Here is a 12,992-nt window from a genome sequence, read left to right as displayed (position 1 = left end):
GGATCCATGGATAGAGCAGACTGGAAGGCAGATGATGGGAAAAGCAATTGGATTGTCTGAGCATCGGGGGAGAAGGCCAGGAAGCATCAAAACCCAACTGATGGGAGAAAGTATTGAGAAAATTTTGAGAGTGTATGTCCTTTACCACATCACAGGATTCTGCTTGAGCCCAGTCTCTCCTCCTGCCTGCAGCATCCAGATTGTGGTTAGAGCGTCATGAAATCACTGTCCCAGCTCACAGAAGGAAGAGGAATTGCAGGCCAGGGCTATTTTGCAGTGTCTGCTGACCTCAGATCTCAGTCCTCTTCTGCTTATGTGTCTCCCTTTTCAAGACTTGCTCAGACTCTCCATCCTTTCCTGTCTGACCCTGATTTGAATTTGTTGGGACGAGAGGATCATGAGTGGGGAGGTGCTGCTGACGTGAAGGGCATATGCTGCCAAAGGGGCATATTTAACCACCAGGAAAGTGCTAGAGATCATGAAGCTCAGTCCTCCAACTCCAAGATGTGTTTTGTTTGGACAAATTTGGAAGCATCCTCCTACCAGAGACAAGGAACTACCTGTGTGTGTATTTGGGGCAATGGCTCATGCCCACACTGTCCCTCATCACAGAGCAGGCAGTGTCCCTGGGAGAAGCAGACCACTCTGTCGCAAAAGGCAGCAGCACTCCTGGACACATGGGGTAAAGTGAGGGAGGAATGCGGGGCGGCTCCCTGCCCTCCAGGAATCTGTAAACGGGGTGAGTCCAGTGCTGTGTCTGTGTCAGGGGTCTGAGGACATCACTGTTCTCTCCTCCTTTGTAAGAGCTATTACAGGAGGTGGTGCAAATCCTCTGTGCAGGTTCCACTGAGAGTGTTAATAACAAACTGACATTAATCATAGGTGGAAAAAAAAGAGGCTCATGCAGACCACCCAGTATAAAATAGTACCTTGTGGACACTAGGCATCCCCTTGTTCTGCTTTCTTCTTAATCTCAGCACGGGTGTCACTTAATGAGTTGATTTCTCATTATCCATCTGCCTCCACTAGAATGTCATTCCCAGGAGGAGGGATGTTAATCTGAGTTCTCCTGCGACCCTGGAAGCCAGGATGAGAACAAGCCTGGGTGAGTCTGAGACGAGAAGAGACTTGGCTGAGAGATTCCCATTGTCTCAGCCAGAAGGCAGCCCCAGTCATCCTGGAAGCTGACTGCAGATGCAGGAATAAGCCCAGGTGTTCTGTGATGAATTGTGTCCCCCTAAATTCATATGTTGTGGTCTTAAACCCTAACACCTCAGAATGTAACAGTGTTTGGTGATAAGGTCTTTAAAGAGGTAATTAAATTAAAACGAGGCCTTTAGGGTGGGCCCAATTCATGATGACTGGTGTGCTGCCAAGAGTAAATCTGGACACAGATGTGCACAGCGGGAAGACCATGGGAAGACACAGGGAGAAGTCAGCCCTCGGCAAGTGAGAGAGAGAGGCCTCAGAAGAAGCCAACCTCGCTGACATCTTGACCTTGGACTGCCAGCCTCTGTAATTGTGAGGAAATCTATTTCTTTTGCTTAAACCACTTAGGCTGTGGTCCTTTGTGATGACAGCCCCAGGGGACTAATACCTGGTGGGTGAGACCAGAAGATTCACTTGACTGAGCCCAGCTCCTCTTGCCAACCATGGAATCACGAGCTCCGTAGGTGGTGTCTGTTTTAAGACACTGTGTTCTGGGATGGGGTTTCACCGAGTCAACCGATAAACTTTTGAAGGGCCAGGAAATGGCTCAGTGTTAATGGAAAACAGAACAAGGTGAATTCCTGATTGAATTTCCCCCTTTTTCTCACCCTGCATACACATCTGCCATATATGGGGACACCACAGTTCCCTTCCCATAATTAGGGATCTAGAATCCCCTCTTCCAGCACACACCTGACACCCCAACATTTCCATGTAAAAGCATCTCCCCTCTCAGGCACACCAGGCTTCCCCCTGGCAGGCACGTGTCAGTTCCCTCTCTGCTTCCACACACGTCTCTCCCAGACACTGTTACACGCAGTAATCATCTTTCTTACATACAGCACAGGTCATTTCTTTATTTCAGGAAATATTATCACAGCACTTTCAGAGTTAAAGTCAGCCTTTTATTTCAGTCTCTGGCTGCTTTTCCTCTCACGTTCTTCACAGCTCTCCATGGGGAGACAGCATTTCCCTGCTCCATAGATCCAACAGACACCAATAGTTTCATGATCTTCTGGGCAAGAAAACCATTTACACTGGCCACCAATAGCATTGCACTTTTCTTCTGAGTCTAGGACCAGGACCTGGGCTGTGGAGAGCAAAATCTTCCAGTTACTCAGTCAGGAGCAATATTCCCTGTGAATGCAGGGTCGCGATATGTGCACCGCAGAGCCGGCAGGAGAGGCTCCTTCTGCAGGCGCCTCCCTCAGAAACCCTACGGAGCCCCCGCTCCTTCTGCTCTGCTGCCACTGCTGTGTTGGTTCCTGAAGGGCAGGACAGCCTCTGCTCTAAAGAGGGCAGGTACCAAAGTGTCTGCCCAGAATGCTGACTCAAGGCTCCCCTGCCTGCACCCCAGAGTCCAGCCCCTGCTCCAGATGTTCAAGGGGACTCTGTGCAGCCTCATGCAGCCTGATGAGAACCACCCAACACTGCACACCCTGGTGTGCCCTGGGCACAAAAGGGCAGGAGAGATTGGGCCATGGGAACTGGGCAGAAAGAGCAGACAGGGGTCAAGGGCCTCCCGTCCTTCCATGTTTTGTGCAGCATCCAGGGCTCAGGAGGGGCTGGCATGTGGGCCTGTCACCGTGGGCTGTCAGACAGAGGCCACAAAAAGTAAAAGAGCAGGAATCACAGAGGGGGAAAACACCTGGCGTGTCTCTCCTGCTCTGTGAGGCCCCTCCTACGCTCTCCCTTGTTTGTCCTCAATCAGACTCTGTAGGACTCTGGGGTTTGTCCTCCTTTTCAGGAGAAGACAGGGTTGAGTCTGAGGACAGCTCGGTGACTTGTCCAAGTGCACACTACGAGTCACCATCGGAGCTAAGAAAGACACACTGGTGTTTTGGCTCCTGGGTCCAGCTCTCTCCTTTATCCTGGGCTCTATCCCAGGCAGGGATGTCGGATAGCAAATGAGCCCTGTGGACTGCACCTCCTGTTGGTATTTATTTCTGTGGTCTGTTCCTAGGCTGGGAAGCCTGGCCTGGCCCAGTGGTGTTGTCTCTTCCTACTCACTGCTCCGCATGCCAGGGAAATGACCCATTCTTACCCTGAGAGATACTGAGGGCCATGTTTCAGGCCATTAAGAGAAAGCTAAGAATCTCCTCTGAGACATTCTTTCTTTGATTGATGCTCGACTTGACCCTCAGATTTATTACTTATTTCCAGACACTGACCCACTCCCCCTACCGGCTGGTCCCCATTCCCTGGGCATGAGATCCCTGTGCCCCCACACCAGCCTGGCTTCAGAGCTCACCTGTGGCAAAGTGAGGAAAGAGGATGAAGCAGGTCAGGAGTACGCAGCAGAGGCCCCGCATGGTGAATGCCGGCTGGACCCTGGGTTGCAGGAGAAGATGGAGGAGCTGCTCTGAGACTGGAACCCAGCGAGGCTGCTGAGGGCAGGAGGAACCTCTATTCTCAGGGTTCCTGGGCGCTTGCACAACAGCACTTGTTCTGAAACCTTGCCTGCTCTGATCCTGATTACAGGAAACTATTTATTTCTGTGCATGGGACGCTGTCCGTTACCTGACCCCCTTCCCTCAGGCACACTGTTCAGGTGGGAATGGCCTCACTTCCCACTCTGAGGTGGGATGCTTGACCCACACACCTGCCCTCAGAGTGTGTTCCAGAAAGGTCCCCTAACTGAGGCCTCAGCAACCAGAGAGGACATTCCTTTCACCAAAATGATGATCAGGATTGGGTTGTGGTGGAAACGTCCATGACTGTGAAGTCCAGCATGTTTGTGCAATCATTGGAGAAAGAAAAGCTCTTTTTCTCTGCGAAGGTACAAAAACAGCATCGCCCCAGGATTGTAGCAGCCGTCTCAGTTTTGAAAAGCGGAGGATCTGAGCATAAATCAGACACTCGTGAACATAGCCTGGGTTCTTGTGGACACTGTGTCCACAATGGGTCCAAGGACACCGAATCCTGATCTTCCTCTGGATGGTTCCAACCGTGCCCCTTGTTTATTTTCTCCAGCTTCAGCTGAGTTTTGTGTTATCTGTAATTGCAAGCGTGTGGGCTGGCAATGAGTTTTGAGGCTGTGAGGCAGAGGAAGCCCAGCCATGATAGGGGGCTGGGCAGGGTTGGTGCCCACCCCTGGGAACAGAGTTGTGCTTTTCTACTAGTCAGGTAAAGCAATGCTTTCACATTTGATATGGCTGGAATGTTCTAGATTCCTGTTATCACGGCACCCCTGGAGATGCTTGGGGGAGGTATTCGCAGCCATATCTTTGCTGTGCTGTCTTCTTGCACGTTCATGTGGGCCTCCTCTGCTGTTCAGACCTGCAGCAGAAGCAGCTCAGGCACGCACAGTGGTCACGAGAAGGATGTATGCACACTTGCTCTTCCACGATTTGCTCTGATAACAGCGAGTCCTGACAGAGCAGACGCTTCTGCAGCAGGAGGTTAAGTCCCTATGTCCTGGGTCTGGAGCTGGATTCCCTTCCTGAGGCTGCTGTTACAAATGACCGCATACTTGGGGCTTCAAACAACGGAAAGTGATTCTCTCAGAGCTGAGGAGGCCAGAACTCTGAGATCAGTGTCCCTGGGCCTGTAGTTTCTACCTCTGTGGACCCCTTGCCTCCTGCTCTTCTGTGGGTTCTGATTTCCCTATACATCTCTCTTATAACATGTGCTGGCATTTAGGGTACACTTGAAAAGCCCGGGATAACCATCCCAACTCAAAACCCTTAAGTGCATCTGCAAAGACCCTTTTACCAAATAGGTCCGTTCAAAGATTCTAGAGGTGACAGCTGATGCCTGGATGTATTCAGCCTACCACAGGGGATTTCAGAAATCCCCATTTTCTTCACAAAGGAGCCACGAAAGCAAGGTTCAAGCTTCGTGATCACAGTGGTGCATCTGCCCTCTCTGGTGGCAGCAAGTTATCACCCATCAGACCAGCAGCTGCTTCCGTGGATGCCTCTGGAGCTGCCTTCCTGCTCCAAGCTGGGAAGGTGGGAGCCATGGAGAATCCACACCCACAGTAGGGACATGATGGCCTCTTGTTTGCTGCCCCAGGGGAAGGGTCAGGAAGCAGAGTGTCAGCTTAGATTTTGAAGCTCAAATAGAGAGACTCCCCCCTGGGTCTGAGCGATCTGGTTCTCACTGGCCTCCCCATCCTGGGAGAAGACATTTCCCAACCCCGCTGTGGGCAGTGCTGGCAGAGTGGACCATACTCAGTGTTTATCCTGTTATTTCATCTGAAAGTCGGTTTTCCCACTGTCAACTAGCCACCAGAGTTCCGCATTCCTCACTGACCTGTTGCTTCCCAGGAGCTGGAGAAAGGTGGGCTGTCCATGACTTTCATCATCAACAAGTCCTCAGTAATGTCAGGAACTCTGCTTCTCCTGGTGCTTTACCAAGGGTGAATGAATGTCTGTTTTTGGGTGGGTGATTCTTGTAGCACCAGTTTAAAGTGAACTGACAACAGATCTCTGGTCCAGGCTCACAGGGGAGGATTCTACTGTAAAGGGCAGAACAAGGTCACTGAAGGCAAGGACTATGGTTTATGTTCTTTACAATCTTGGCCCAAACTTGGGTGTTTTATATGACTAGGCCGTGCTCCAGGTTGCTGTGAAAGTGTATTCGTCCAGGAAGGAGTTTTTTTTTTTCAAAAGTTGGCTTTATAACTGTGACATATTCATCACTCAGCATGTGAGCCCCTGTTTTTGCTCTTCCCACAGCCCAGAGTATTTGTGGCGGCACCGAGCTGCCTCTGGGGAAGCTGACTCACCTTGGCCAGGGCAGGGCTGGCCTCCTGCCCATCTTGAGCCTGGGCCAGGAGCTCTCTTAAATTTGTGTGCACTTTGCAAGCCTCCAAACCTGAGTCCTCATTGAGCTCTCCATACCCATCTCAGTTCGCTGCTCCTTGCTGTCAGCTGCCAAGTTCCCTCGAATGGCGAGCCAGAGCGGACGTGCTTCTGACCGCCCCCGTTCCAGGCCACCGCGTTTCTCATGTTCATCTAATCTACGAGCTTGGCCTCGTCCTGGAGAGCCAGAGAGGCAGGGTTTTCTCCACTGGAGGAGAAGCACTGCCTTCCAGAGGGCCCCAGCCTCCTCTCCTGTTCCAGGAGACATTTTTCCCCCAGGGGAGACCACAGGTGAGGCTTCTCAACTCTCTCTTGTTTCAATAACAAACAAGCCACATTGCAACACACCCCGAGGAGATTAGAACAGGTTAGAGCTGGCAAGACCTCCTGGCTGCAGAACCACGGTCTGAACAAGCCCACAGACTTTGGCCTTCAGACAAAGCTTTTTTAACTTGACTGGTGGGAATCCATCAACTTCCTCTGTTGTCTGAAATATGTCTTTGTCATGGTGCCTGATCTAGAAGGAGCAGTGAGCTGGGAGCCCTCCCTCTGATCCTGCAATGTTTCTGCTGAATTTCCCATTTCTGCTATGATGTGGCATTACCTTACATCCCATTTCCCCAGGTGTGGCACAGCTGGGGGAGATGAGGGTTCAGACATCCCCGGGACTCGAGTTTTCACACGTCAGGAGGATGTGAGATTCTAAGGACAATGCAGTAGATTAGATTATTGCTTGCTTCTGAATATAGTGTGTTGATAGAAAATTTGAAGTGCGGTAAGGCCAACAGATCAGGAAGTGACTGCCATTGAAAAGATGCTTTGTCATTTACAGTTGTCAAGAGGAGGGAGCATGCCGTGCCACACGCAGGGGGCCACACAGGGAGGCACCAGGATCTATCGGGAGGCAGAGTGGAGGGGACTGGACAAGAGCCTTTACTGTGATTTCCATGGGAAGAAATTGGTGACACAGAGGAAACAGGCTTAGGATTGGCTGGTCTGAATAATTTCAGCAGGCTCAGGGGTATGTCTGGTATATGGCCCTGGGGTAATAAGGGCAGGGGGTAGTAGTCATGAGTGCGAAAGTCTGATAAAGAAGGTGGTTGGGGGGCCGGCCCAGTGGTGCAGCAGCAATTAAGTTCACACATTCCACTTCGACGGCCTGGGGTTCGCCAGTTTGGATCCTGGGTGTGGACCCACACACCACTTGTCAAGTCACACTGTGGCAGGTGTCCCACATATAAAGTAGAGGAAGATGGGCATGGATGTTAGCTCAGGGCCAGTCTTCCTCAGCAAAAAGAGGAGGATTGGTGGCAGATGTTAGCTCAGGGCTAATCTTCCTCAAAAAAAAAAAAAAAAGGTGGTTGGGTTGTGGATGGGTTGGTTTGCATTTGCAAAGCTCATGGGCGAGTTGTTTACTACCTCTAGGAATTGATAGCCCTAGGAGGGAGGGAAATCCCTCCAGGGCCAGCAAGACCCCAGAGTGGAAGCATCTAAATGCAGAGAATAAAAGACACAGTTAACACACTGCTCTAGCATGCCTTCCCTCAGTTTTGCTTCGTGGTCCCTCCCAGGAGGTGAAGTTACTCCCCTGATCCACTGACTCAGGGCCTGATCATATGCTGATGGGAAGAAGTGGCAGAGTCTTGTGTCTCAGCTCAGCCCTTCAGCCTCAGCTTTGATGGGGGCACACTGGAGGCAGCCGTGCCCAGGCAGCGTGCATGTCGGAATGAGCAGCACATGAGCAGACCTGAACCCAGCCCACAGCGCGAGCAGAGGCCACGTACCTCTGGGTGAAAAATGAATGTTTTTGGTTTTAAGACACTGAGATTTGGGGATTTTTTTGTTGCAGCAAAAGGTGATCAGTACAGATACCTGGAATTTTTGATGAATCTCCAATTGCTGATTGGGTTTCCATTCTTCAAGAGGCCTTCAGATCTCTACTGAGGACATCATACCTGAACTCATCTTTGTCTGCCACCTGAAGACCGCTCTTCCTCCTACTTGCTCAGTTTCACCTGTCGCACCACCAGACTGCAGGATAAAATCCTGTAAGTCTCTCTCTCTGACCTCCCACACAGTCAATGCCAAGTTCACTGGTTTTTTCTCCTAAATATTTCCCTAATCTTTCTCTTCCTCTCCTTCCTTACTGCCCTGTCTTAATTCAGGTTCCTGTTCTCTCTCTGGAGAGCAATAAAACAGGCTCCCAGCAGCTCTCCCCACCTTCAGGATTTCCTCACACCTCACATCTGTTCTCTACCAAGCTGTCAAAGGGATCCCAGAGGTATTAATTTCCCAGAGCTATCATAACAAAATTTAAAAAAGTAGATGACTTAAAAGGACAGAAATTTGTCTCTCAGTCCTGGAGGCTGGAAGTCTGAAACCAAGGTGTCGGGAAGGCCACGCTCTCTCTGACGGCTTCGGGGAGAATCCTTCCCCCCCTTGTCTTAGCATCTGGTTTGCCAGCAGTCCTGGGCGTTCCTTGCTTGTAACTTCATGACTACAGTCACATGGTCATCTTCTCCCTGGGTGTCTTTCCATCATCTTTGCTCTGGAAGTGTCCGCGTCTGCATCCAAATTTCCCCTTCATATAAGGACTTTATATGGCTTTTTTGTAAATCCTTAATCATACTGGATTAGGACCCACTCTCATGACCTCATTTTAAATATCTGTAGATGCCGGATTGAGAAGCACAGAAAATCAGAAAAAAAAAAGAAACTGCACAAACATTCTAAGAAAACAAGATTATTATAAAATTAGCCCTAAATATATTTAAGAAATGCAAGAGGTTAACGACTAAGTTACAATGATAGTCCCCATCTTATGGTTTTGTTGGGACAATTATATGAAATAATAATGCAGGTGAAGTGGTTGGCAAAGGGCTGAGGGAGCTGGAGCTAAAGTGTCTCTATAACTTGAAACCTCGACTGACTTTCGTCTTCTGATTCCGAAGCTGGACGCTCAGATTAATGGGGCGGGGTTTGGATTGACAGTCCGCCTCATTAAACCCACCCTAATGAATAGAGCAAACGGAGTAAATCGTGGCATAGCCATAGGATTAAATATTATGGAATCAAAAAAATTCTATCTATGAAGTCATAATAGTTCTGGCATTATTTTGAATATACATGACACATGGAATAAAAAAACAGGATAAAACATATCTACTAAGGAAAAATATGTGTAAAGAGAAGGAAATAGACTCAAACGTTAATGTTGGCTTTCTCTTGGGTGATGTGATTCCTGGCGTTTTATTGTTTCTTTACTTTAGATTTTTTTTCAGCTATCAGATATTATTTCTAGAGTCAGAAAATATTTTTCATAAATAAGATAAAATGGAAAAAATATCCCATTCACAATCAGGAAAAAGTGAAAACAAAGCTTACATAAAATTGCTGTAATGAATATTATCAGTGACTATGCAAGACCTCTACAGCACAGACAGAAAATGCTCGTGAAAGACAGAGCAGTGCTTGACAAAGGAAAGGCACATCGTGTTTCTGTGCGGGGAGACTGAATAGTTGCAGGCGACCTTTCTTCCAAAACTGGCGTATGGGTTAATCAAAAAAAGAAAATTGGGGCTTATAAAGAAGACTCTGAAAGTACATAAAAAAAACAAGCAGATGAGAATTGCTGTCTAGGTGTTGAAAAAAGAGAACATGAAGGAGAGCCTTGCCCTCTCTGGTTCAAGGTCCAGTGGGGGCACTGAGCCCGGAGAAAATTCTGAGAGATGGACCCCGTGTTGTCCCAGGATCTCTGGACCCCGAGAGGGACAACACAGGCTCTGTCACAGTGCCATGCGCCGCCTGGCAACTGGGAGACCAAAGCCTCTAAGGAAAATGTTAAATTTTATATTTTTATTTTGATTATAATCTACACATTAATGTAACCTTACTTCAGTTCACGTAGATTTATTCGTATATTTGACAAGTGCTCATGAAGAACTGCCAAATGCTGAGCACTGTGTAGTGGGCAATTCGCGGTTTATATATATACTAGTATCTGTCCACTCCGAAACAGGACATGGGGATGTGATTTCAGTTACTGAACGTGCATTCAGTTTACAATCCTTGGATGCTAAGAAATCCCACAAAATGATTTCATTGTGTTGGTTCGTGTGATTGCTGCCGTCAGATTGGCATGTCTTAATGCCAGAATGACAGAAAGCAGACAACCCACTGAAACCAATGCACTGACAGCAGATCTTGTACCTGGTAGTGAGCGTGCTGAATACGGATTCATCAAGTTACCCGTTTGCTGAAGAGAGGAATTTTCCAAAACTTTTAGCTGCACCATGTCTTCAGCATATTAATTTTGCTGCTACGATTCTCCCCAGATGTCTGTTTCATATTTCACTGAGGCGCTTCTCAAATGCCTGATTTTATATGTCAGCATGTGAGGTTGCCCTCCCTTAAGCGAAGTTAGCAACCTCTATTTTTGCAGGTTATGGCTGTCTCTGCCCCACTTCTATTCCCACATTTGTTCCTGCCCTAGTGTCTGCCCTAACACCCGACCCCATCCTAGTGTCTGACCTGTCACACATTTCCCCTTTAGTCCTGGTGCCTGATCTTTCCCCATCCCCCGGTGGCCCGATCTTGTCCTCCTTTGCCTCTGGTGGTGAAAGGGCTCTGTTGAATTGTTTGAGACACAAAGTAAAGTTGCAGGACAATAGATCACTGGGACAAATGTCTTCAGAGAGTTGGTTTTGGGAAATTAGATAGTGGAGAATTGGTGCATCAGAGATTAAGGTTTGAGCTATTGATAAAATCCTGGAACCAGGAAGACACTGTTGGCAGGTGGAGCCCATCTTACCCCTATTTGCCACTAGATGGCGACCCTGAGAAGGTAAAGTTATGATCCACTTTCCCTGGGACCAGGCAGAACTCGCTTTTCTTTAAACTGACCTTTTCTCCGGCTGGTGCCTGAACCTGCTGTCTTATGTGTTAAATACTGAAGTGCAGATGTTCACTCAAAGTTACAGAGTGAGTTAATAGCGAATTTGAGACTTAGGAATTTACCCTTTAAAAATGTCAGGTAAATTTTTGATTTGCATGTCCCTAATAAATAGTGATGTTGAATAGAACCAAAATATAATGATGCACACCTGAAATTCACACAATGTTATAAATCAATGTGACCTCAATAAAATAAAATTTTTTTAAAAAAGTCATGTGAAAACGAATTACAAAGAAGGTGGTTGTCTGCCAATACTCACAGAGGAGGGTTTATGCGGTAGGCGGTACAGTGGGAGAGCAGTCCAGAAACAGCCGTAGGGTCCAGCTTCACACCCTCCTTGCATGGTGCTTAGCTTCTGCTTCTTCTCTTGGTCAAGTGGTAACGGGCCCATTCACTGGCATGTATAGAGAAAAGGAAGGATTTTAAGAGATTCATATCAAAACACACAGGAAAGACAATTTTTAGAATTCAAAGATTTTAAGAGCTTAACTTTAAAAGTTGTCATTCAGAATGACAGCAAGGGAGGACAATGCTGCTGTGTGTAGGCACGCATCCTCCTCATTAGAAATGTGACCGCCCCAGACCTGGCTCTTGGGAGCTCCAGGAGAATTCATTGCCCAGAACTGTTCCTAAGTGACAGGACTTTTAAGGATGTTTATGACCCTGTTTAGACTCAGGCTCCAGAGCTGTGAGAAATGAATTTCTGTTGTTTATAAGCCACTCTGTGGACGGTACTTTGTGACAGCAGCTGAACCGACTAAGATGGGATGGCTGTGGGAACAGCTGGAGCTCCCTGCAGAGGCCCTGGCAGAAGTCCTATTTTTGTCGCTTGTCAGAAAAAGACCAGTCAGGTCAGACATGACCTACTCAGTGAACAAACGATTGCAAGAATTATTCCCACATGCTTCTTCAGTGAGGCGGGTTTTCAGAAAACAGCAAAACAAAACTAAACTACACGTGACAAAAATAGAAACCAAATTATGTAGGAGTCTTGACTTCCTTCCTCTATGGCATCTGCTCTCACGGATGGAGTGAGCCCCTGGGAGAGAGGAAGGGGACTTCAGGGACACCTCCCTGCCCATCTGTCTGATGTCATTTATAACAACTGAACACTCAGGGGACCCTTGGCTGGCTGGGGAGGGTGACCCATGTGGGCATGCTTTCCTGGGGCCGGCACAGGAGGACGCACTTTCCCGCCCTAGGAGGTGTGGGGAGGCCACCTGGCCATGGCTGTGCTCCAAGGAGGAGGGAGTTCACCGGCTGACACAGACCCAAGGCAGCCATTGGAGAACCAGAGGCAGGCTGACAGTGAGGGGGGTAGCTTCCCAGCTCCCAGTGGATCTCTGGTTCCATCTGCAGCTGGGCGAACTTGGGACAGAGGCTCTTGAGGAGAGCCTGTCTCCTGTCCCATCACGGCATCTCCTCCTCCTCTTCCAGGTCCTGTAGACAGTGACCTCTAGCATGATCCCCAAGCCAGTGTGGAGTCTATTTGCTCTCCAATAAGGGAACACATGCCAATGAACCATGTTCCTGCGTGGTTCGGAGGCCGAAGGTCAGGAGGTTTAATGTATCGGGAATGTGGTGTGTGCTTACAGGGACAATGCTAATAAACGACTGAGGTCTGCACTCAGGGTTGGGGGCCACCAGGCCATTCGTCTGCACGCAGTTGATGAAAACAAGCCACACAGTTCATAGGTCACTGAAGAGTCTGCATTTAAATGGGTGAGGCACCGTTACCCTGGGCTCGCTCTGCTTTGCTAGTCATCCATCAGTTTCAGCTGGTTAGAAGCCGTTGGATTGAAACGCAGCCTTCAGGTTTGATATGTTCCAGGCAATGGATGCTCTAAATGAAAACTTTCCCTTTTAAGTCCTTCAAGCTTTCCAGAACTTGGCAGCCTTTCCTTAGAGAGGTCATCTGAGCACAGCATCTTCTAAGGTTCCAAGAAATCTCCTCTCTGAATCTTACAGGACTCCCTCCCTTTCTTCCATTAGGAGGGGAGTTCTGTTGCTCTTCAACCTAC

At 48.5% G+C, this 12,992-nt stretch overlaps 1 long non-coding RNA gene across 2 annotated transcripts; it reads right to left on the bottom strand.

The window, feature by feature from the left end:
* Positions 1-2,041: 2,041 nt before the first annotated feature.
* Positions 2,042-11,713, bottom strand: LOC106841417 (uncharacterized). Of its 2 annotated transcripts, none has more exons than XR_006520967.2 (4): positions 11,462-11,713; positions 11,231-11,365; positions 3,461-8,684; positions 2,042-2,299 (listed from the first exon to the last, which is right to left on the bottom strand). It is a non-coding gene; the product is annotated as an uncharacterized lncRNA (long non-coding RNA). The 2 variants fall into 2 exon arrangements; XR_011498845.1 differs by having other exon boundaries at positions 3,461-3,540.
* Between the last annotated feature and the right edge of the window lie 1,279 nt (positions 11,714-12,992).

The sequence above is a fragment of the Equus asinus genome, chromosome 27, assembly GCF_041296235.1.
Source record: "Equus asinus isolate D_3611 breed Donkey chromosome 27, EquAss-T2T_v2, whole genome shotgun sequence".
Classification (NCBI taxonomy): domain Eukaryota; kingdom Metazoa; phylum Chordata; class Mammalia; order Perissodactyla; family Equidae; genus Equus; species Equus asinus.
Note: the sequence above shows the minus strand (reverse complement) of the source record. Positions and strands in the feature narration are given on the sequence as shown.